Below are 25155 nucleotides of genomic sequence, written 5' to 3'. Positions count from 1 at the left end.
TTCTGGATCACAGTTTCATAATTTGAGGTCATTAAGGAACACAGCATGAGACATAATCAAATCAAGGCCTTTCCTATACCTGGAACACAAAAATCAAGACAGTACTATTTTAAAAATAAACTCAGATTTTGCTTGCAGCATGGTAGGCAGCTCCCACATTTCCAGGGAAGAGGAAGGGATTAATATTCTCTCTCTGCAGGTGGGAAGGCAAGTTACCACCCTCTGCTCTACACCTGCCAATGCAAGTCAGGGTGGAAGGAGGGGAGGATATTCTGATGGGTGAAATAAAGAAGAGAGGAATCAGGGCTGGAATTCTGCTGCTGTGTTGAGGGATAATGGCTGATGTCTAGGACAGAAATGACCTAAAGGAATAGCCCCAGGTTATGATTAGAGTTGTTAAGGCATGAAGAGTGGGCTGAGTCAGTTTATTTTTCTAGTAGCAACTGGAGGAATTTTAACATGCATTTATCTTTGGGGTTGTTGATTTTATCTGAATAATTTAGCAGGGGTGTCCACCACTCCTGTGAATTGCTTTAAATATTTTTTTTTCTTACACAATAAATTTGTTCCAAACCAGTTTTTAAAAATCTGTCTCTTTTTACTTTTGATTCCTAGAGGTGGTGGGGCATATTGCTCTGTGTCCTGCTTTGGATTATTTGTATACATTTTGTGAATGGAAATTGAAATAAAGAGTGATTTTATTATTCCTTGCACAGCTTAACTGTGAAAAATATGAAATTCTTAGGACATCTTAGGGAAATTTTTCCTTTTGAATGCCATGCTGATTTCTTGAACAATGAGAACAGGCATCATCTGTGGCAATCTCCACAGAGGAGCTCTTCCCCTCTTATCTAGTTTTTCCTGTCTTGAGAGAGTTTCACAATGAACACTTAGTGTGAACAGAAGTGATGCAATCAGGTAAACTGGGCTGCACCGGGTGTAGGATTACAGGATGGTGATGGTGTTTGCATGGGCAGTGTCTGAGCACTCATCACTCCTGTTCCTGCCGTGGCCTGGCCTGCAGAGGTTGAGGAGAAGCAAATGTGTGCAAATGGCAGCCAGAGATCTGAACAGACATTGCCAGCCCAATGCCTCAAAAGCCACGTGAAAGTTCCTTGGTTCTGTACTTTTTTGTGGGTTCCACATTTCTCTTTGTTCCCTTGAGAGCTGCAGCCCTGGCTTTTTATTCCTCCCCAGTGCTATAGGAGGAGGAAAGCACAGCTCTTCCTGTGACATCTGATCTAGAGGCAGTCCATAGGGAGGATGGGCACTCCATGAGGACAATTTGGACATTATTTCAACTTGGCTGCTTTACTCGTACTCTTCTGGTATGTGGTATTGATATGACTCAAAATTGCTTTCCACTAGTCCTATGCTCCCATGCCTGGTTTCCCCAAAGTGTTGGGCTGTGGCCATTAATTTTGTGTTGGTAACGAAAAGCATGATTAAAATCCTTTAAAATAGAGTCCTCTTTTTTTGTCATGGAAATATTTAAAACAGATTTATACCATGCCAGCTGATTATAATGTGTTAAACTCCTCTGAGGTTTGGTTCATATTTTACCATTGCTGTCTGGAGTTCCTTGTGGTTTTACTATTCTGTGAGGACACCAGCATCCTAGTGCCACAGAGATGTGCTTTGAACACAGAGTGACATCCTGCAAGCCCCAGGGGAGGTAGATAAATAACTTCTGTATGGTCATAGCCTATGAAGTCCCCTTGATTTAATGCCTGTTTTGGGAGCCCTAGAGGTGAGCTCCTTGTGTGGGACTCCTCAGCTTCCTTTTCTGCTTTTTAGAGACAAATACCAAATGCATACTGCATCTAGTAGAGCAACATGAAGCAACTAAAGAAGCATTCAATACCAAACACATTCTGTAGTAAATCTGGTGGTAAATCACATTAGCTAACTTGCTGCAAGTAGATTTGACTTGCTTGTAGGGGGGCATTAACTCAGACACTGTTTTTCTGCTTATTGAACTTCTTTTTCCAATTTTCATCCTGAGTGCATTCATAGCCATGCCCTGGGGTGATTGCACAAACGATGTTTTAGACATGTAAATCTGACTAATAACACATCCACCCATGGCTGGCAACCGAGAGCACAGCACAAATCCTGACACCAAGGGATGATCTAATCCCTGGAGGTATCTCTGGCCTGAAGGAAAGCAGGGAGGGAAGGGAAGGCTGGCTTCTCCAGTGGGTGGCACTTAACTTAGGACTTGCTCATCTAGCAAAGCACTGGGAGAAGTGTGGTCTTTCCATAGCTATGTCTGGTTTGTGAAACACCTCCTGTACCTGCAGTGATAACAAGCAGTGAGTTGACTCCTCAATCTGGCATTGCACTGTCTGGATTTCCAGAGACCTCTTCATTTTGCATAAATCCATTCAGGTTTATAGATGGGCCAGTTAAGAAGCTGAAATTTTATCTTTCCCCAAAATTACTTTTTCCTGATCAGGAATAACCATCTAAAGGGGGAACCAGTAGTTTGCTCCAGCAGACACCACTTTGGAACTGTCCTCAGCATCTCCAGTGCTGTGGCAAAGTGATGTCTGTGAAAGCAAAACTTTGCCAAGAGGTGACCAAGCACATTGTATGTGCAAATCAGGAATATCTTCATGAAAGTCAGTAGAGTTAAAAATCTCAGGCCTCTGTTAAGTTGCATCAGCCTGTCCACCCCCTCAGATCAGCATCCAAACTAAGAGAGAAGAAATATATTTTCTGGTTCAGTTTCTGGCGTTGATTTTCAGATATGACTAATATTAATGTAGAAAGATAGAAGAATCTGGAAGGGAGGACACACAAGAATACCAGCCTTTTGGAAGAAGTCCTTCATTGTCCCCATCATTGATATCTTGTGACATGAGGTCGGTGTGCCAGGTTTTTTGCCTTCATTAAGCATCATAACTGAAGTTGCACTGCACTGAGCAAAATAATACTACTTTATTTGTTCATGGATTGAAGCTGTGGTATCATGTATTACCTCCTGGGAAACTGCATAGCTCTGGGAACTTGGCCATAGGTACAATGAACTTCCCTAGCCATTTTCCTCCTTTTCTTGGTTTTCCCTTCATGCACGTTTCTTCTTGGATTTATCCTGAGTAGCAGGCAGTGATACTGGGTGGGAAGCTGGCTCCAGGGGTTTGGGATGGGACAGCTTGTGTCCCTTTTCCTTCCTCCAGGGCTGCTGCTAGCATTCCCTTCAGTGCCAATCCCAGCCTGCTGGCTGGGGTTTGGCAGGGAGAGGCTTCTGCTGCACCCTGTTCCTGGCGGGTACACTCTCCTTCAGGGCACTGCCTCTGGCTGTGCTAACAAACCCCTGTTTCCCATCAGCAGGCAGCACCAGCCTCTGCTTTGCTGCCTCCTCTGCAGCAATGCAGAGAAGAAAAGGGCTCCCTGGTTTGACTCTCTTGTGTCCTTTGCACATGCTGTGACACTAAGCCAGACCTCATTTACATGTAACTCACTGCACTTGTCCCTTTAAATTATAAAGGCACACAACTGTCTGTAAAATGGCTTAACAGGTACCTACAGCATATAATTAGCATTGCATGGGCTCTTCATCTGGGCTAGTCCAAACAGGCACAGCCTTGTGGGTACTACCAGCAGGCGCAGGCCGGCTGAAGAAGAAAGCATCTGTATGTCAGAGGCAAAGTGGACAGGAGCAAGCCCTTCTTGTTGCCATGGGGCTAGCACAGAGCCTCCACAGATCTGAGTGCCCATGAGAAACCCCATTTTCCTTGCAGACATCCTCCTAGAGAGAGCCTCAGGGTTTTTACACTGGCCCAGGGTTTTCAGCCAGTGGGAAGCCCTGCTCAGTGACTGATCCTTGCCTGAGCTGATATAAATCTGGAAACCTCCACTGTTTCTACAGCACATGCAGAAATTAGCTACCCAGTACGTGCACAGCCAGCCTGAAAGTCCTGTGGATTTCAGATAGTGTTGTTCTGCCTGTGTGAGTCTCTAGTATAAGTCTGAAGTGTTCTGGATTCTAGATTTGCCCTGCTCATTCACGTTATTCAACAGAATTGAGCATACATGCTAAGCCAGAATTGAGCATCCATGCTAAGCATGTCCCAGAGCTTCCAGATCTATTGAATATCCACAGATCTTTTGGGCAGAGAATGTGCAGTCAGTCCGAATGCTTAGTGAAGTGTTGAGTTTGTAACACATGGTCTACAGAGCTCATTCACATGTATTTCCGACTGAGAAATCCCAGAGAAAGGGTTATAGCAGTCTAAGGGGTGAATTAATGTAGTTTTTTATCCTTAAGGACATCTCAGCTTGTCAGTAGTCAGGGTTTTATCCTCTGGAAATAAATTCTAAAGTTCTGCTTGGCTAACCTTAATTATTTGTCAATTTAATGTTTGCTTTCTCTTGTTTTCAGAGCAACTGATGTGAGCATGCTCTCATGACTCGGAAGTACCACCAGCATCCAGAGGTAAATGCTCTTCTGGTTTTCTTCATCAGTCACTTCATATCTATCCATACTTCTTTTTTTCTCGGATTTACTGGACTCATTTAAAGGCTGTCTGCCATTATAGCAGTGGCCAGTTAGGTGAGATGCTGATAGACATGGAGAGTTGATTCTGCCTTGAAGAGGGAGTCACTTGTAAGACCAAGTTTGGGTGGTGACCTCAAGAAGTGCGATGCCATCACCACAACCAACACAAGGAAGCTCACTGCTGCATCTTACGTGTGGGCCAGAGGACACTGGACTATTTCCAGTGTTAAATATAACATGGGTGAATTGTGTGTTATGTCACATAAATCTGAGTGTGAATCAGATCATATTGCAGTGAGAGAAAAAGCTGCTGTGGATGCCCGTGAGACGCAGGTGCTGTGGGACCTGAGTGCAGATGTAGTTTCAGACTGGGGTGCAGTGTGTGAGGAAATTTTGTTGCCCAAGGGCAAAGCGTGCAGTCCTGAGTTTTCCAAGGCTAGGCAGAATGCCCTGCCTGTGTGTCTGTGTGTGTAAGGGTGCATAGGTGCTATGGAGGGGGGAATGTGTGTGTGTGATGTGGGCAGGGGTCAGCCCTTCCTAAGTATGGAAGCTGCACAGCAAGAAACTCACAGCTGTGTCAAGGGAGATCCCCAAGGAATGTGGGATTTCTCCTTGTCAGAGGAGATGGGGGTTCTTGCAGGAAAGCCCCATGGAGCAGAACCTTGTCATCAGTGCTGGATGGAAGGGAATGGGGTGGTCAGAGGGAGGTGGCATCCCCTCCCACCTGTCAAAGGGAAACGGGAGCTCTACCCTTGCTTGCACTGTGTGTTTAGATTTCAGGCTTTGCAGGCAGGCACTGTTCTTTACTGTTTGTACAGTCCTTGGCCCAGTAAGTCATGATCTTTGCCACCTCTGCAGTATTGATGAGTAACACCAGGCCCTGTAATATTAACTCTACAGCAACCCCTGGCTACATGGTCAGACAGGCTCAGAGAAGAACAAGAAGATCAGGAGAGTAATTCTGTTCAAACGTGAAGCAAGGGATGTGGGTACCCACTACTGAGTGTCAGAATGGTGGCAGAAATTAGTTTTCTGGAGGCAGCTGAATGAGATTTGACCAGTGACTAAAACACAGTATAGAGATGTTTGTAGGACAAGGAGGGCATCTGTCAATTGATTTCTCAGTGTCCGTGTTATAGGAAGAGTTTTTAAAACACTGGAATTAGTGTTTATATCTGGAATTATGAGAAGGGGGTGACAGTTTGGCTGAGGAGTGAAAATGGAAGAGTGGATGTTGAGCCTGGTGGACCCCAAGCAGTCAGTCTCTTCCTCTGAACCATGGTTTTCTACAAAGGTATTGGTTTTGTACCTCTGAGATAACAGGTCAATTAGATTAATGACATATTTGAAGGAAACTCCTGACAGTGGGAACTCCCAAGCCTTTACTTGCAATGGTCTTGAAGGAAAAGTAATTACACTTTGCTCAGTTTGTGTATCAGTATTACATAGAATTAATGAGGTACCTCTCTACTGAGTGTGTAGGTACTCTGCCCTTAAGATTAGCTCAGGGTAGAACTGATTGCTGCTCCTCCCAAGAGTTCAAATTCCCTAATACTTTCAGAGAGTCTTTGTTTCTCTTCCAGCTAAGCCAAAGCAGTGTGAATTCAGTGAATTACAATAAGCGAGACACTCCCTAGTGCTATTTTCAATCACTTTTGAGATTAGATCTAGGTCCCCTTTCCTTTGAAATGAAAGTAATCCATTTTTATGTGTTGCTTGCATTCTATGTTACTAACATGAGAAAATCAATATCAGGGCAGTCATTTCAGTGTTCTGCTTATTCTGGTTAATGCACACTATTCTCTCACGGAGGGAATTGAGAAGTTTGGATTCTTAAGATGCTGATGGTAGAGGGTTCTTGAGATAAAAGTGAAAAGCAGAGCAGAAAGCAGGGAAAATAAGGTGACTGAGGTCAGGTGCTGGCATTATTTGGCATGTTTTCTAAAAGTAGTTTTTTGACCAGGAAGAGCATTTGGGCGCTGCTGATTGCATTAATTCTGTTTTGTTCTTTCCATCCATCCATCCATCCATCCATCCATCCATCCATCCATCCATCCATCCATCCATCCATCCATCTGTCTTACATTTTATTTTTGATCTAATATGCACACCCTTTTAAATCTGTTGTTGTATTTAAGGTGTGCTCATTAAAAACCCTAAAAATCCATCTAACACCACATGAAGGACAAGTGATGGCTTCAGTCCTCTGGAACCATCTGAAATGCCATTCCTCATCCTGTTGGATTATGGGATACTTTGTTGTTGTAGTCTTAGAAATTTGTCAGGCAACAAGCAACAAATCATTGGCTTGCTGACTTTTCAACTAGATACCAGAAGTTCCCTATCTGGGCCCTTTTCCTTTTGATCTCACAATCTGGGTGTGTGACCTTTTGGGTCTCTTGTTATCTGCGATTTCCCTAGGTGTGGGGGGGTGTTTGTGTTGTGTGTTCTCCTTTGCATTCTTTGTGTACATTTTATAAAGGAAGTGGATTTTTTTTTTTTTTTTTTTTTTTGGGGGGGGGGGGTGTTTTTTTTTAATAGGAGACAGAGAGTGCCTGGAATATCACCTATCACCTAGACATGAGTCTAGGGAGCTGCTCACTTGTCTCCTTTTTTGAAAAGATTCTGATCACATTCCCCTACAGAAACTGCTCCCCAGCAGTGATAACGTTCTGGGGTGCAACAGAGTGTCTTACAGCATTGACTACTCCTGTTAGCTTGGCTGCACAATTATACAAGAACAAACAATCAAACAAAAAATCTACACCTGAATTCAGAGTTCCTTCAATGGAGAAACATCCTGGAATTCAAGATGCTCTTAAAAGCAGTGAAGACACCACCATTGCACTGCAGTGGTGCTTCTTACATCCCTCCTATTAATCACCTCTGTTTTTTCCCTTATTCCATTTCAGACACTCATTGAGCAATCTGATGGTTTACTCTTGTTGTCTTGTTGTGTCTTTGAATGAAAGACACAATTCAGCTTACACCTGAAGAAACTGGGTCCTATTTCTGTCTCTTTTTTCTCTTCACATTCTTTAGTACAGCTGGTGGTTGCCATTCCCTAATCTTTTTGTTTTATTCCTTTTCTGCTTGACTCCTAGTATATTTATTTCCTTTTCATGCAGATAAGGATATGTACCAACGTGCTTGGAGTTAGATATTTCAACTAAACCACCTAAAACAGACACACGAAGAAACAATGTTTATCAGAGTTACAGTTGTTTTCAATCAAGAGAAGAAACTTCCAAAAATCAGCATTTTGAATTTTATTAAATTGTTCTTACTTTCTGAAAAACATGGTTGGATCCCTTTCTTGTGGGCTTGTGACAAGGAAGGAGAAAGTGTGTGTGAGACAGAAGAAGGAATGTAAATAAATGTCCATTCTTTTATTTATTTTTCCCACAAAACCAAACAGTCAAAGAATATCCAGTTGAGATTTGAAAAGCATATTTTACCATATAGACTGCAGTTCTTGGCTTTTATCTGCACTTGTAGTACAGCTGGATACCTGGATGATCTTTCTTATCATTGGTCAGGAGTACCTTAGGTCTTGTTGTAAGGACCAACACCTGGGTGCAGAAATCATCCCTGACTTCTGGTGCTTCAGGGAATGAATTGCAGTCTGGTCCCTCTCTGGCTCAGCTCCACTCAGCTCACCTCTGGGACAATGATGGTTTGGACCACCAGCTCCACACTATAAAATGGAAGCCCAATCTAAATGCCTCCAGCCTCTCACCTTCAGGGTGGAGGGTGCTGGGATGACACCAGGGAGCACCACAGACCAGAGTGGGCTGCATGATTTTCCTGGAAGAGCAGGTGGGTGACACAGAGATGGCTGCACCGAGTCAGCGGTGCCATGTGCCTTTCTCTAAGTAGCAATGTGCTTGGCCTTGTGCTGGTGGCTAAAGAGATGGGAGATGCACCCTTGGGCAGCCCCAGCAGCCCCTCAGTACCTCAGCTCTGTGCCTCTATGTCTGCTTGTGTGCAAATTGCCAAATAAAGGTAGAGCTGGAGCATGGAGTCACAGCAGGCTCTCCCCTGCAGAAATCACTTCAAGGTCAGCAGGGTCCTTTAGTCCCACATGCTTGTTCCCCACAGCTGTAGGATCTGTGACATGAGATAGAGTCTAGAGGAGGTTAGGTCAGGAGAAGGGCAGTATTGTAGATGAGACAGGAATTAGTTGTCACCTACAACTAGATCTGAAGTGATGGGACAAGATGAGTGTGATTGATCACCGAGCCACCATGACAAAGTGGAGGAAGTAAGGAAGAGGAGTACAGTAAGTCTAGGAAATCTTGCAGTTTGGGTGACTATACTTGTTCTTGCTTCAGTTAAAAGTACTTTGCAAAGCTGTAGTTACTGGTGAAACACTTCTCTGGTGGAAGAGCAGAAGTTCCTGAAGGGTTTTGGTGAAATAAAGGCAGTAATTGCCATGACCTGCCCCTAGATGGGGGTTCTTCCAGGAGTAACTGATGAAATGGAAAGGCAAAGCCTGGTTCTCTTCAGTCTGTGACATATTCACAAGCCAAAGCTATTGCTGTCCGAAGCACTCTGCAAAAGTCAAATCGGTACAGTGGTAACTTTCTTCTGTTTTGTGCAGAAAAAAATAAGTTCCTGCTTTGAATTAAACCAGATGGCCCAGGTTTGAACTGAAAAAAAGCCCACACAGTTACTCCTATAAATTTGTTTCTTCTTTCAGGAGACCGAAAACTGGGTGTGAATTCCAGGGAAAGGGTTAAGTGTATCAGGAGACTGTCAGCCATTGGTCTGACTTTAAAACAAGGTGCCGGAGGGCATATCTTAACTTGACATGTTGCATTGTTAATTTACAGTTTGGGTGTGGAGGGACCTGCCTTCCCTTCTTTGTAATCTATGCAGGTGTGCACAGGACTTCAAAGCCATTTGCAGTGGAGCTTATGTCTGTGAGAAAGGCTCAGCTGAGCAAAAATGTGCTGGGAGATGTGAACCCCAACTCCCTTGTGCAACTGCCTGTAAGTCAGCTTGGAAATGTGCATTTTTGCTGAATATTGTTTATGGAGAGGGGGTTTAAGCCTTTTCCCTATGTCCCCCTGCTGCAGATTTTAGGTTTTATGCTAGAGTGAGATTTTGAAATTATTTTCTAAATTTGTCTGAAATTGCATGAGCACACTAGTCATTCTAAGAATTTTTTTCTCTGCTTCCAGCTGATTTGTAAAATTCTCTGGTCTTCTACCACTGTTTAAATTAGCAGTATCTTGAGGCATCTCAGAAAAATGATCACAGATTTCTCACACTGAGAATTCACTATTGATTAATTGTCATATGATACTGGGCAGTTAAAAGTTCTTCTACTGCTCTGGACCTGTCAGCTAAACCTCTTTAAACCTGAAATACCCCAAATGCACAGAAACAGCCTAGAGTGTGTGGTGAAGCACAAGTGCTGTGCTCTTCCAGACTGTGTGCAGTCATTATTTGTAGGAAATGAGCTCTTGGTAGGTTTGGCAGAGCAGGGGTGGCAGTTTTGACAGCATAGGCTTTTGCACACATGTACCCAACCATTAACACTGCACAGCTGAGCTGGGCAGAGATCAGCCTATCCTATTTTTTCCTTCCTCTAGCTGGAGGAAAGAGACTTCAGCTCTGTATTCAGAATTACTAAACTTTTTTTTTTTTTTTTCCATCCTTGACATTAGCATAGAAAAGTTACAAGGAAATTAGGTGTGTCAGTAAAACTGGACTTCAGAAATTTTCCATATTTATTGGCTCCAGTACTTTGTTATTGCTCATTATTGTGATCACAATTATAGAAAGAGTAATAGTGATGGGCCCTTATGGCTCTGCTTTGCTTGGTGATTTCTTTTATAGCTTTCTCTGTCCATTTCATGTTTTCACTTACCAATTTTTTTGGACCTCCTGGAAATTTAGCATTGCTACATAGGAGAGAGTATTTCACCTGCAGTTGTACAGCAGAGAACCTTACTTCTCTTTTTTTTTTGGGGGGGGGTTTTTTTTTTGACATTTGGTTTTGGTCTGATGCAGAATGAAAGTTGCACCTTTCAAATGCTTTTGGAGAAATGCAGTCTCTGCTGGCTGGGTAGGCTGGTACACTTTCCTCCTCCATGCAGGTCAGGCACATATGAAAAGGGCCTGTGGAATGCTTGCTGGCTCCAGCTGTTGCTAATGCCTGACTGCAGTTGTAGCTGGGAGTTGGCAGGAATTGCCAGCATTTGTAATAAAATGTTTGTACCTATAAGAGTAAAATTCTGAGTTTGTAAAACAATTGTTTTGTATAACCTTATGTTATTTTTCTGCAATTCCTCTCATCTTCTAACCACCAAAGATTAATTGAATATAGAATGGTCTGTGAATTTTTGTTTTGCTCATTTTGCAGAGGTCATAAAGCCTTGCAGATGCTATGCTAGTGTTTGGAGTCCTCTTTTGGGACAGTAAAGGGCCAGGCTGAACTTATGGCTTCACCACATTAAAATATTTTCCTTGTTTAGGGAAAGAACTGAACTCCATGATATATGTATCCCAGGTGACTATTTAATGTACCAAGCTATTAAGTTTCCCCAGTATGAGCAGTTACATTTTGAATTAAATATTCATTACTCTAGAATGAGAGAGGAGTTACTCTTCCACCAGCATTCAAACATAAAACGTCCCTGAAGCCTCTGCTGTTAATATTCACCTCATTACTCAGGAATGGGATTGAAGAAAATATTCCTTGATCTACCCAGTAGGGCTTACTTTTGTAAAAAATGAGGTTCTTCCTGTCTTTGAATCTCTGGAGAGTTTACAGGCATCACATCCTGCTAAATAGATTTTAGAAAGTAATTTCTGTGAGAGCTTCAGTCACTGACCAGTTTCTCATGGAATTTTATGGAAGTCTTGAAGCTCAGGAGCAGGGTTTTAAGTGGAAATTCAGCAAGGAAAACAGAGCAGCTGAAATGACAACCTTAAGAGGGTGCAGGTGATGTCGCTGAACTGGTCTGGAGCAAGCAAAGACTGCCTAGAAAGACAGGTAAACTAAAAATAAACTGTGGCTGAGGCTCTATAGCCTGGTGTTTTGGGGCAGTTCAAGTTATCACAAAATCCTCCATTAAATGGTGCAGGTATCCTAGGTGGAACAGATGGCAGCTGGTGGCCAAGGATGGGTGTGCACAGCCCATGTGGGAAGGTGCCCAGGCTCCAGTTGTGCATGTTCATATCTCTTACATTCTGCTGCTGGTGTCAGATTAACACAACTTGTCTCATTTTACAGCTGTAGTCCAGTGCAAACAATTGTGTGACCTTTATAAAGGAAAATACTTGCAAGTCCCTATTTTTTTAGCTTCAGAAAAATTAATCCAGAACACAAATTAAAAAGATGAGAAGGGGAATTAAGAGAAAGATCTAGAAGGAAATAAAGAGACAATGTGGAGATAGAAACTAAGAGAGAAAAGAAGAAAAAGGAAATTATTTTAGTAACTACAGCAGGTTTTTGCTCCCCAAATGTTAGCCATTTATGCCAGAGCTGGAAAGCTTATAGCCTTTTTTTTTTTGTTCAATGGTTGCTAGTTGGCTTCTAAATATGAGAACTAGACAGAATATCAAGTTACAATTGAAAATAAGACTAAATTTAGGCTTGACAGTTACAACACTGAATAGCCCTGTGGCAAGCATAGATTTTTTTCTTGTGTTTGTTGTTTAGACGAAGAAAAAATATGTCTTTTTCTCTTATCTTGTACTCAGAGATGGCCATGAGAAAAGAAGTCCTGGCTGAGGCAGCAGAAAGCCTGCAAGGAAAGGTAACAAGAAAACTTGCAGAGAGGAGTGAACAAGAAATCCTTTTTGAAGGGGATCCTGGATTGAAGAGAGAGGCAGTTTACTGCAATGTGATAGTGGCAGCAGAACATTTCCATGCCTCTGAAGAGGGGTATTCATATGAGTACCAAAGGGCACAGAGTTTTTGGATTTAGAAAGGGAATTTCAGTAAGTTGAGTGGAGATAAAGATGCAGATGGAGAACATTGGCAGAGGTGCTAATGGTGACAGATACAGGGGCTGGACTACAAGGGTGTGTGGATTTCTCCTTGGGGATGCCCTTTAGCTCATCTCTGCTCTTTCCTGCAGTCAGCAGGGCTCCACAGGTCTCATCAGTTCTCAGGACACTGAGCACATGTGGCCACAGCTGACTAGGGTAGCTCAGAAGATGAACATCTTCCACTGGGTGCATTATTTATTTCTTTGCTCACCAGCAGTTGCACTTGAAAAGGAGTTAGATTTCATCTCCCTGAGGAGATGCTTCCATCTGTCTTTGGAATTCCGTGGTGTGAACCTTTGAGGTTACCTGCCCACTTGCTGCCCTGTCCCAGCTACTCTTGGCTCTGTGTGTCTAGTCCACTGCTGAGGAACCTCTCAGCTAGGGTCAACCCAGGCACATCTCGAATTTAAAAATAATTTTAGATGTTCAATCCCATGAAATTTTCGGAAAAATTTTGCAGACAAAAATCAGCAGTAAATTATGTCAATACATGGAATAATATTAAAGGTTTAGGCACAGTTTTCCCACAGTGAACCTTGGAAGTTCATGTGCTTTTAAAACATTTACCAAGACATTGTTCCCTCTGCTGTGACTAGTCTGTCTGTGGAATGTGTTTTCACAAGGTGCAGAGCTATGTTAGACGGGAAACTTATTTTAGTACTCAGTTTCCTTTGTGTGACCCCTTTGACCATTTGGGAATTGGCCACGTGTGAAGATAGGAAATTCAAGTTGAAGTGCTTCAGGGGAGCAGCCAAACTTGAGATCTCTTTTTTTCCAGGCTTCCCTCATGTCTGTGGGTAAATGAGACCAAGAGGTTGGAAATTGCAGTGCTCAGCCTTGCTGTTCTGTTCATGGTTATGGAATGTGGGATATTTTGACTGAGAAAAAATTCTGGAGGAACAGAATCTCCCATCAGAGGCAACTAGGTTTTAGGGAAAAAAACCCCAAGAACCAAAACAAAAAAAAGAACACTCCACCCTAATAATAGGATTATTATCTGAAGTTAATTTTTCATTGGAGAAAACAAAATAAATCTGTGGTTTTTTGTTTGTTTTTTTGTGTACCACAAGTCAAAATTATCAGAATGTTTAGACCTGCAATTTTCAGCTAATAGTCCTGAATTAAGAGCCTAAAATCAGAATCGGGGACCTCAGACTTTTGTAGGATGGGAGTCTACAAAGAAAAAAACCCATAAGTGGACAGTTGCAGGGATTGTCCTGATTATGAGTTAGGTCGACTTGTTTTTCTCTTTACCTCTATTGGATTTGTTGGTCTTACTGGTCTTCAAGCCAATTTCAGTTGATTCAATTGAAATTGAATCAGTTTCAGTCTTTGAATGTGGTGGGGACAAACAGAAGTCCTTTCAGAGGGCACACAGCTGTCTTGACCACTGTCTTCTCACTGCAGCTCTGGTCCCAACTGTCTAATTGAACTCAATGTAATTCTAAGTCTTGTTTAATAACCCATCCTGTTTTATTGTATTTGGTTCCCATGGGCCTGGTATCTCCACTTGGAGCTTGGATGCTGAAGGTGCTCCTGGTGTGCTGGCAGTTTTTACCCAGCTATAGCTGCTAGCATGCTTACAGAGCTGGCAGAATTAATCTGGCACTTAGTTTTTGGCTTTGCCTTCTAATTCCCTTCTGAGAACTGGTCCCTGACTTGGATTCAGGCCACAGCCCAGTACAAATGAAAATGAAAAAGAACAGATTTCTCTTAATCAGATGCTTCCTTCCAGCAGGACAGACAGGCTTCTTAACTCCCTTTGCGCCCAACACTTGATAACTGAAGAGGAATTTGGGACTTGCCATCTAGTCCCAGCTCATGGGAGTTTTTTTAAAAGGTTTTAAAATTTATTATTCTCTAGCGTTCCTCCTATACTTCCTCCATCCTAGAGTTCTCTGTGGCTAGTAACTGTGAAGTCATGGCTAATCAAAAACGTGAGTTTGTTTTTAGCGTGTTGGACAACTGTGTGAGAGCTGTCTTTTCTCACAGCAGGGGCCTAAATGGGATCCTTGGCATCTCTGCAAGTGCCCCCTTTGCCAAGGTGTCTGCAGGCATGCACTCACCCCCTGGGGATGCTGCAGCTTCCTCCAGCCAGGGCTGTGCAGCCAAGGAGACGCTGGGCTGATCATGGACTGGGTGTGTAGATTTTACAGAAAGCCCAGGAGAAACCCTGGGCTACTACCTGTCTAAGTACCAAGTACCTGTCAAGTAACCAGCCAAAACCCACTTTCAAAAGATGTTTTCCCTATGGAATTCCACACCCTGAAGACACAATGACATGAGATAACAGCAATAAAAATTAACATCACAACATCAACTCATAAAACTTATTCAAATGAACTGAAAAATAAAAGCAGCGCTGAATGATTATTTGAAATGCAGCAAATAGAAAGGCATACATAGTTCTTATTATCCAAATGCTTCATCAAGTAAAGAAAAAAAAATTGCATGGTACTGCATTGTGGTCTTATTCCCCTGCTACTAGGTCAGGACCTGATGTTCTCTACAAGATTTCGAGTAGTAATAATTACTACTAGAATATATTAATAATATTAAAAAAATAATAATGTTACTATTTTGCATTTCATGCAGTTGTCCAGTCTCCAGGAAGTTGGAAATTCAAGCACATACGTATGCCGTAGAGAAGTGCTGCATATTTGCTTGTTTGGGGAATCCTGAACAGGAAACTCTGAATGACAGGGATTTTTTTTGTTTGTTTGCTTAAATTCCACTGGAGGGTGAAAAAAAAGTTGTTTTTTATTGGGTTTTATTGGTTGGTTGGGTTTCTGTTTTAGTTTTTTTGTTGTTTTGTTTTGGGGGGGTTTTTTGTTTGTTTTGTTTTGGGGTGGTTTTTTGGTGGTGGTTTTTTTGTTTGGTTTTTTTGGGTTTTGTTTGGTTTTTTGTTGGTTGGTTTTTTTTTTTTTTTTTTTTTTGAAACGGACCTTTACTTGCAAATGTACTAAGAAAAAGCAACAGGAGTAAAAAATGCAGCTAGGATTCACATCATGCATCATTACATGTCTGTCATGCGTCATTACACTAGAAATACATCCCCCTGACAGCAGAGCCATGGCTCTTTACCTGCAAGTGACAAATCAGCTGTTCTAGGAAAATAATAGACAGGGGGAAAATGGAAACAGGCTCAAGATATTTTACTACCATGTCTGGTTCCAGTTCTGCTACAGTTACAACCAAGGGCACAATTAATTTAACTTAGAGCTAGCAGCTTGTTTGGGCAGCAGCAGGGTTTTGGCAGTCCCCAGGGCAGCCTCCCAGAGTCCCGAAAAGCTATTCAAGGGGAAAAAAATGGCTTTGCCCTTTTGTGCCTGGAATCCGGATGTCTGGCAGAGGGGCAGGGGCGGAAGGGAGTTGCAGCTCTGCATTGTCCTTCTGCTCCCGTTGCAGACACACCCCGATATCCTTCTGCTGTGCAGATCCCTTTCAGCTGCCTGCTCTTAGCACCTTTGGCTATAGGAATAGCTGAACATTTCCCACGTCCACTCCCTGCCACTGCAACTGAAGAAATCTCATGCTCACAGGGCTTTCTAAAATATATAGCCTTGATATTAATTTTGATTTCACAGGTCTTGCTGGTTTAGACTATTTTCCTAACTTGTTTTGCTTGAGCAGTCTCACCTTTGCACATCCACGCTGCCACAACCTCCTGAGTGGCTTTGCTGTTGCACGTGCTGGAGAGCTGCTCACCCACCACCCATTCGTGCTTTGTGCTTCCCTCCATCCCCAGGAGTCCTGCTCTGCACACTTCTGCAGCATCTTCTCTCCTTCAGAGTTCCTCCTGCTCTGCCAGGTCCCACACTGGCATCATCCCAACCCTACTTTAGTTCCTAATGGTCACCAAGATGTTCATTACTGTGTGAAATATTTCTGAGTGTTCAAGGTCTGCTGGAGAGGACTTGAAGGACACTTTAGTTTTGTGTACACCTCAAGTCAAGGAGAGAACCCCCACACCTGTGGGTGCACTGTGCATGAGAAGACAGCCAGGACCAGGACCAGCAGCTCCAGTGGCAGCATCTCAATGCTCATCAGCTTGATATATAATTTTGTTCACAAGTCATTGGAGCATTTATCAATACTGATGGAAATGACCTGATGAAGGTTTAGTTTTAAGCCATATTTTGTTCAAGTTTTTCTAGTATTTACAAGGAATGGTTGCAAATATAATTCTTTGCTCCTATCTGTGGAAGAGCCTATAAATTCTGCTTACCACTGCTTTCTATCACATATTTACCTGACAGAGCAAGGGGGGTTGTGGAAATTTGCTAAAGAGGCATCATCAAAGTGAGAACACTATCATTAATTTCCAGTCAAAAGAAAACCAGTGCTGCCCATGGCCCCTCAAGGGCAGGCAGGGGCTCTGCAGCTGGCTGCTGCTGCTAGAGGTGGGATACCCACTGCTGGCCAGTGCAAGCTTCTCTCTGCTGTGCATTCCACACAGACCCTTCACATCCCCAGTGCTGAGCATCAGGTAAGAATATTTTGATCCCATCTCGTGCCCTTGCTCCCTGTTTGCTTGCATCTCATACACTTACGTTACAGGGACACCACCATCATCCCACCCAGTCATGTGCTGGGTCCTGCTGGGGTCATTTGGGATCTTGGGTCTGCCTCAGATGTAAGTACTTATACACAGAAAAGACATGGGGACAGGAACAAATATACTGTAACACCCAGTATTTTAAATTATAAAGTCTCTTTGCTCCCTTTTTTTCCTAGGCTGCTGTGTTGGTTCTCCTTTTGGTTGTCTGTCTGTTACAACATTTCTGCAAAATTTCAAATCTCTCTTCATGTCTTCACTTTCTTTTTATTTTTTCTTTTTTTTTGGACATTCAAACAGCAGTCAGCAGTGTTGGCCTGTGGCTTTAAAGTCTTTGTGTGGTAACAGGAATCTATGATCTGTAGTGCCATGAGGATATTTCTGTATGGAGCAGTTTCAATGGCCAACTCTCTTTAATAGTCATTATTTATAGATGTCCTGCCATGCGACACACCCTTTTACCCCTAACTTTACATTTCCTTTCATATTTTTAATGTTTTCAGGATACCCTTTTCAGCAAACCAAACAGATATGTAAATAAATGAAAGGTGACCTTTATGCACAAGGAAAGAGTTCTCATGAATTGCAGGAAGTAATAGACTATATGGGAAAAGCACCTTCTGCTCTTTTTTTTTTTTTCTTTTATGTACAGCATTTCCTCCAAAGTCCATGACTGTAAAACAGAGCCTTAAGTACCAGCCAGAAGTAGACTCCTGAGTATTTCATATTCAGCTTTACACATCTCCCTGTCTTTTTCCTTTGACAAAAGGCTGCAGTCTGTTAAATTCATCTGCTCAATTTGAAATGAAGGCCATATTTAATAGACTTTATTGTACACTTCCATAGATAGAAAATGCTTTGGGGGTTATCTGAATGTTGGCTGCAGCCATCTACTGCTATTTGGTATATGTAAATGCCTATTTGACCAGTCTTTGAAATGGAATGTGATTGATAGACTTTCCAAATTCCCATTTCCATTATTTCACCTATTCACTCTGTCTTTCTAAAAGTCATAAAATCCAGATTCTGGCTTTCAAGATCTACATCCCAGGACTGCTCTTCTCTCTCACCATCTCCAATACCTTCCTGGTTTCCTCTGCTAACATGCTCTTACCTCCCAATAATCTGGCTCTTCTTTTACAATCCCTCTGCATTACAGGCATTCATTTTATTTCCAGTTTGGCTGTTTTTCTTCATCCTGTGATTGTCACCTCGGTGTCCAGATAAACCATCCCAGGTCTACCTCACAATGTTTATACCAAGCATAAATACTCTCCTTTCAGATAAAATGGCAGAAACATATCCCTGCTCTCCCAGGCTGGCAGGAAGGGGTCTCATCTGTTCCTCCCTACAAGCACTGAATACCCAGAATTGTGTGCTTTGTGCCTCTCCCTCCCTGACGCTGGTAAAATGTTTTTTATCACTTTTCCCACCCTTCTAAGAGCCAAATAATGCTTGAGGAAGCCCTTATCTGTCTCTTTTCCCTATGTACGTTGTCATGGCTAGAGCTTGTTGAAATACTATTTCTGTAAAACCTTTATTTCTGACCCAGTACTCCCATTTGTTATTTTTGATGTGAGTAGAGAGAGACAGACAGAAGAAGTGGGTTTCACAATACTTCTTCTTTATCAGAAGGATGTTTGTTTATCTAAGGGCTAGGATCTTTGATCCTTGGTAAATTGCTGTGCTTTCTACTGAGAATGAAATTTTTAGACAAGAATCGCATTCACAAAAACTCTCCATGCCCAATAACAGAATAATGAAAAATGAGGAATATGTGTTTAGTATGAAATTTGAAGATGTGTTTTTACTATCCAGCTGACACATATGTAAGCAACAGCAAGGACAAAAGCAATGAGGAGTATTTGTGAAAATATTACAAGCAGCAACTCTGACACCTTCCAGAGTCACCATGATAATGTACTAGAACCTTGCCAAAATTTTTTGTCTTGACTCTTACCAAGTGGCATTCTGACCCATCTACACCTGTACCCAGGTGCATGAGAGCCACAGTACCCCGGTCACTGACTTTAGTATTTTTTCTACATTCTTTTCAGATGTATCTGCTTTTCAGATACAGTAATGTGAGGAATCTGGGAGAAAGCATTAGATGTTCTTGGTATATCAGATTTTCTAAAACATTTTCAAATAGTTTTCTCAGTGTATGCATATAATAACCACACTTTCCTGGGCTCATTTTTCATGGCTGTATGCTCAAAACCTACCTACCACTTCTAAATGCAAACTGCTCAGTGGCATAAATCTCCAGTTACACAGAATACAGTAGGGAATCAAGCAGAGTGAGACAGCAGAAAATTAAGATCAGATTTATTCTTTTCACCACAAAATGTTCACTTTCAAAAAGCCAACCAACCAACCAAAACCAAAGCAAAAACAAAAAAAAGCAACAAAACACCACAACTAAAACAAACACCCCCCCCCCCAAAAAAAACAAACCACAGAAACTGAAGAAAACTAATCAAGCCAAGGTCATATTAAACAATTTCTGAAAAAAGTAATATGATATAAAACTGTTTTAAAAAAATCACTTCATTAATATGTGCTAATAATATTAATCTGGGAAAATACAAAAAAATCGGAATAGCGTGGTTGGGATGATTTCTTCTACTTTTTGCTAACATGCCCCTTAAATGATGTTAACCTTCTTCTAGAGTGATGATTTCTGTTCAATTTATTTGATGAAGGTGATGAAGGTGATGAAATCACATAAAACCCATGGTGATCCTGATTCAGTGAAAGGACTCACTCCTAGAAGTCAATAAATAATGGCATCAGGCCCAGCAGATAGAAATTTTTGCACACTTTGTGCAAAAGCATACACCTGGTATATTTAAAATGGCACACTTTTAGTTGTAATTTCTCTGTTCAGAGTTTTTTCCCTCCAGATGGAGAGTGAAGTGTGCCTGTTCAGAGAGTCTTTATAAGGGCAATGTAATATTTTAGAATGGCTTTTTCCATCTTGACATTGTGTGCACAATTAATATGCTTTTTTCCCCCTCCTGTTTAGCTTTAGCAAATTTGGATTTTATTTTTATTCAACTTCTGAATCATTATTATGTATTCAATTATTTTTCTCTGTTTGCTTTTAACAAAGCAAATAGATACCAAACAGCAAGTGCTCAAAAGTAAATTTGCATAAGATATTAAAAAAAAAACTCTAAAATTTCAGCTTCTACCTTCTTCTGTAATCAGTCTTGCTACATTTAAAGTAAGATGACTACTGACAGCATAATACTCCTAACTGAAGACAATTCTTAATGTGCATATTTGTATATCTGAAAATTTAAAAATTAGTCTTGCTTTTTCTTACAGTCATTTTAATGTCTCCAATATTTTTCCTGCCTCTGATTTCCATTGTTATCTGAGAAATCAGAATCATCCCCACATGGATCCATTGATCCATCCTTTTGAGATACTGCCTGTTCCCATTTTGGTTGTGAAAGACACCTTCAGTTTAGAAAAGGTTGACATTATTGCAAGTCATATAATTTCAGTCCCAGATTCAGTGTTATGAGAATCACTTTGACTTGTTCAGTTCATTTCAGAATAGAATAATAAGAGAGGAGTCCTAATGCTCAGCAAAGTGAAACCAGAAATATTCACCAAACTCCCCTGAACCAGAACAGCTGAGAGTTGCTCTCACAAAAGCCTTTTCCTGCGGAAGAAAGTAGAAGAAAAAAAGAAAACATAAGGTCATCTAAAACTATTTTTTCAATCTTTCAATAATCATATTCTCAGACTTTCCTGTTTCATTCTGTGTAGTTTCAACTCTCAGAGTCTGAATGAATAAAAATTAAGAAAAAAGCTCCGTTTAAATGTAGAGAGCTGCTGTACAAACCATGAATCAGTTCACAAACCCATGGAAATTCTGCAGACCACTTGTGTAATATAGAAATGTTTAATAAAGTATTTCATTAAAATTTTGTTAAATTGTCACTTTGATTTTTTTCAGTATCTTTGGTTCACCATTATTTTACTTCAGAATTTCCTTTAATGGTATCTAAAATATTCAAAATGTTTGAGGGAGTCAAAATCTAGCTGAAATATTTTCATTAGGCAAAAACATTTTGTCTCCCGACTGACTTTCTGTGGTTGATTGTGTTCTTAATTTGCCAGAACTTAAAATAGCTCTTTCAAACTTACATGATTTTTTAGAAGTCACAAATGAGAGAAAATTATATCTTTGCTTGATTCAATTCTACAGAGGGACGTTTATATTAAAAGCTGTGTGAACTGATGGGCTTCTGATGAGCTTTGGAAATTTACTGCTCAAGCTGGTGCTTGGTCTTGCTTAAATTCCTGAAGTTTGGGGAGGTGTCTCTTTGGACCCAGCTGCTGAAGGGTACCAATGTTGGTGGAAGGGCAGGGATGCACTCTTGCATCCCAGGTGAAGGCATCCCAGCCGACAGGAACCAGAACTGCAACTCTGGCAATGCTCCTGTCTCTTGCCCAGCCTGCACTCCCCCTCCCCCGCAGCTCATTTCTGCAGGTGATACATATGTCACAGAAAGAGAGCCACTGTCCCTGCACACTGCTATGTGTAGGAACAGAATTAAACGTGACTTTATTCTTATTCTGGAACTGCTAGGTACACTTCCCACATCTGTATTGTCCAGGATGTTTCCTATGTGCCTGTTCTCCCTGGCCTGCAGGTCCCCACTGGAGATCCCAGCCAGCACTGCAGTCATCAGGACACAAACAGTGCATAGCCGATTAATTTTGTATCTGCAGATACAGAATAAGACAAAACCTAAAGAAAAGGTATAGTAGCTCACCATACCAGTAATGCCATTGGGTTTTAGTAAAGCTGATCTTTCATATGCTAAACAATCCAGATCAGGCCACAGAAATATTTCAACACACAAGGTTCATGGCCCATGAGAAGAAGCTTATCCTTAGGAGAAGCAACTGTGAATCTGAATGCATTTTGCAGTACAACTGCAATCTGCAGATGTAAGGGAGAACTGCAGGCACACATAGGGCTTGATTTCAGTCTGCATATTACAGGAAAATCAATTTCTTTGGAGGAGGTGACTGCCCAGACATCCAGCCTTTGATTCTGCACCAGTGAAGAGGCACTTCCAACTAAAAGAGCAGAGCTGTGTACTTTGTGGTTCAAGGCCTCAAAGAACTTCCTGTGGATTCATTACAAAATAATATAACCCAAAATCGGTGTAACATACAACTCTTGTCCTATTTATATCTATTTTCAGCGTATATCTTCATCATCTAAATGAAAGCTCCACTGGCCAAACAACCTGACAGCTGACTGGGACTGAGGCTGGAAGGGCTTGTACTCATCTAGATTTCCTCTAACTCCTGTAAAGTTCCAGGAAGCTCAAAGTCTCCAAAAGGGCAGGGTCACTCTTCATGCTGCCTCATTTCCCTGGAGAAGAATGGAATGTAACTGGTTTTTTGACTACCTGTAATTGCAGTCACCTCTGTCTTGTTTCCTTCTCTTTGCCTGGGCTTTGCACTGTAGTGCAAAGCAGTGGACAGAATAATGAGAAATATCCCCTTTTGAAAAACAGAATCACGTAGCCCCCAGACTGTCATAAGCACTGTCATTCTGGTGTCCTGCACTCCTTCCTCCTGTCTAAACATCCTGTGAAAGGCTTGTAAGTTTGGGGAGCAAAGAGTGCATGAGGATTTAGCTGTCAAGAGCTGTTCATTTGATCAAGTGCAGGGGCATGTGTATGTGCATGCAATGATTAATTAGGAATGTATCTTAGCTTGACAAAATGGTGTGGAAGTTCCTCTGATAGCTAAAATGACTTGGAGAAAACTGTTTTAATTTGTTGTAGGTTTTACACTGATAAATTGTGGCTCCTTTGTGCAGGATCCTCCCTTTTTAATTCTTCTCTGCTGAAAAGTGTGCCTGGAGTCTGGCTTGATAAAGACAGGAAATTCTTCAGTAGAGTAAAATGGCCGGTGTTGCTTGGTACCAGATGATAGGAAAGATGGCAATTCTACTGAAGGTAATTAAATACATCTTTTAACCAGCTGTTCATTTGTAGCCTGTGCAGAAAAAAATTTAGTACATTGACTTGAAACAAAAGAGAGTTGAAACAAATGCATACCAAAAACTAAAAAAGGGACTAAGATCATAAAATATTCTGAATTAAAAGGGACCCACAAGGATCATCAAGTCCAACTCTTAAGTGGATGGCTTACACTGGGATTAAGCTCACAACCTTGGTGTTATTAGCACCCTGCTCTAACCAACTGAGATAATCTCAGGGTCAACTAAAGACATAATTTTTTAAGTTTGTCCTTACACTTCTGACAGAGGAAGAAATATAGCCTTAAACTTTGCATAGGAAGCTGGAAACATACTGCTTTGCAGTACAAATATTTTCTTCCTGAGAGGCCAGTAAACTCCTCAGATGGCTGGATTCTGAGCTGTACAAATAAAGCTCACAATAGAAAAACAGCAAGAAAGTTCACAAGTCTAGTTGTCCTTTTCTTTTTCTCCATGACTTTTTGGGTGGTCTCAGAAATCATGTTCTTGACTTTTTCCATCCATAGCAGATGGAACACAGTATTGAATCTTTAAGAAACTTTAATTGTTTCTCTTAAAAATGCTTGCTGAATACTTGTTGAGCAAGTAGTCTAGGAAACAAATGACTGATTAAAAGGCAAAATATATTCAATTACATTGATTAAAAAATTCCCAGTAATTTCATTGTAACAACTTCAAATATTCTGAAATAACTCATAGATGATTGGGGGTTCAATTTGTAAAGTGAAAAGTAAAGTAGTAAAGTTTTCTTTGTAAAGAAAAGTAAAGTAATCCATTTAACACTTACAGGGTTAAGCCCAGAGGAAGTGGCTAACATCTCCCCAAAGATTTAAAGGTAAGGTGACTTTAACCAGCTCAAGATCTGGTCAGTAGCCACTTGATGAATATTAATGATAGAAGAAATATGGTTAAACTTTTAGTCATTGCTTTGTAGGATGAGTTTTGTCTGAAATTTACAATATTAGGCAAATCAAATTGCCAGAGCTTTTCCTGCATCTCTGCTTACACATTACAGATCACAAAGCAGAGCCATACCTGAGTGGTGGCAGGTTATAGGCATCACAGGCAGAAGGAATATGCATGCTCAATGAAATTGAGGGTTCAGCTGCACTTGGGTGGGTGGGGGCACGGGGAAAGGTAATTTTCATCCATTACTCAAAATACTTCCACAATTTGCATGGGTTAAAAAGTGGAATTTTATTCTCAGGGTACAAGCCAGTCTCTACACAGTGTCTTTTCCTCATGTCCTGCTTGTTGTGTACCTGCCTGGAGATGGGACAGTTCCTGAACATTTTTTCTCCTTTTCTCCTTATCACAACATCTCCCTGTGCCTACACAAAGTCTGTATGCAGCCTCGACAACCCAAAGAAAAGTCTGTGTGTCATGATATACCATCAGTCTGGAGAAATAGGGAGAGTTTGGGAAAAGTCTCACACTTTCCAGTCTTTCCTGCATATTGTTGATTTTCCATTACTCTGCTTCTGGATGCCCCTGAAAAACCACAAGAACTTCCCTTCTAGTAGAGTTTCATCACTTTTGCCTCAAAATGAAACTAACCAAAATGAAAAACAGCTAGATCAAAAAGAACTCTAGTAAGCAAATAAGCAAACAACTCCAAACCTTCAAAAATTAGGTTGATTTTAATTCTGTATCTGATTTTGGCCAAACTGAATATTAATTTTTAGATCTTTTTCTTCCTGTCAGTTCACATGTTTTTTGCAAGAAGAATCACATTTGGCTTTAGTCTCCTACCAGTCTCTGATCTGTATTTCTGTTTTGCTGCCATTGGGCAACTGCCTTGCCCCTATGGTCCTGCTGATGTCATGAGACCATATTGCTGGTGATTTTTGTCTTAAACTCAAGCTTTTGATCAGCACCTGGTAAAAAAATATGCCTTGCTTCTTTTTATTTAGGATCTGAAATACTTTTGTCACTTGGGTTGATGCAACACAGAGGCAGTTTTCTCTAAATCTCTGAAGAGCTTTGTGCCTCTACTATCCCGTTAACCAGTTTACACTTTAAGGCAGGTGAAAAGACAATTCT

At 41.3% G+C, this 25155-nt stretch overlaps 1 long non-coding RNA gene across 1 annotated transcript in view; it reads left to right on the top strand.

The window, feature by feature from the left end:
- LOC132071926 (uncharacterized) overlaps positions 1-25155 on the top strand; it is a 113160-nt gene that overhangs the window by 41767 nt on the left and 46238 nt on the right. Inside the window, exon 2 of the long non-coding RNA XR_009418255.1 lies at positions 4388-4441. This is a non-coding gene — a long non-coding RNA (uncharacterized LOC132071926). The remainder of the gene's footprint in view (positions 1-4387; positions 4442-25155) is intronic.

The sequence above is a fragment of the Ammospiza nelsoni genome, chromosome 4, assembly GCF_027579445.1.
Source record: "Ammospiza nelsoni isolate bAmmNel1 chromosome 4, bAmmNel1.pri, whole genome shotgun sequence".
In the NCBI taxonomy this organism is placed as follows: Eukaryota; Metazoa; Chordata; class Aves; order Passeriformes; family Passerellidae; genus Ammospiza; species Ammospiza nelsoni.
The sequence above is the reverse complement of the archived record's forward strand: the minus strand, read 5'-3'. Positions and strand labels throughout refer to the sequence as shown.